Here is a 909-nt window from a genome sequence, read left to right as displayed (position 1 = left end):
CGGGAGGGGGAACGGGAACGGGAGGAGGGCGAGGCGAGGCGCTTGGGTGGCTTCATTCCCCCGTCCCGCTGTCTTAGCCCCAAGGGCCCTGCCTCGGCCGCCCTCGGGGCTTGGCGGAGGCTGAAAAGGCGCCGGTGTAGCCGCTGGAGCGCGGCTGAGGTGCTCCTGTGAGAAAAGCTCCGGCCAGCGTGAGACTCGCACTTAGAGTTAATCCCCGCAGCGCCCCGACGGAGCTGGAGTTCATCCTGCCTCCTGCTTACAGGTGATTCAGCCCCTCACTTTCCCTGTTCTTAATATTGGAGTAATTGCTTGTGATACCGCCCAGCGACAGACCGCTCTTCACCCCCAGGCGCCTTACGCGGGGACCTCGTCCTGGCCATAGGTGCTGTTGCAGTTGCTCCTAATGTATGCAGGTAAACCTGTGAAAGAGCACGAGGCTCCTCGCGCCATCAGATATATCGTGATGAAGTCTCGCCCCTGTGGCCCTGTGAAACGAACTCCCTTCGAGTCGGCGAGCGTCTGCTCAGCAGTGGACCTAGCTGGACGTTTGCAGCCCGCCTGAGGTACGGTAAGCCTCTCTTGCCTACTGCGTTTGCAGGAGCCTAAATTTACAGCACCCGGACGAGCGTTAGCGCAAGTAGGATTGAACTGAAACTGATGCTTTAAGAAATACTTTGGCTTTTACCCAGTCGTCGTTCCTGGAAGGAGATACGAAGTAACAAGTGCAAGATGTTTCTACATGGCAAAATATTTCGGTACACCTGCACTGGCATAATTACATCTCTGTATTTATGCCAGTAAGTTTTCACGTGTATATGAAGTTCGAGGTATGGTATTAATCTCATTTTAAAACCCAGCAGAACTGCGGCCCAGAGAAGTTACGGCCCTGAGAGTTTTACCAGATGAACA

This window comes from Haliaeetus leucocephalus, unplaced genomic scaffold (genome assembly GCF_000737465.1).
Source record: "Haliaeetus leucocephalus isolate CR32 unplaced genomic scaffold, Haliaeetus_leucocephalus-4.0 Scaffold21, whole genome shotgun sequence".
In the NCBI taxonomy this organism is placed as follows: Eukaryota; Metazoa; Chordata; class Aves; order Accipitriformes; family Accipitridae; genus Haliaeetus; species Haliaeetus leucocephalus.
The sequence above is the reverse complement of the archived record's forward strand: the minus strand, read 5'-3'. Positions refer to the sequence as shown.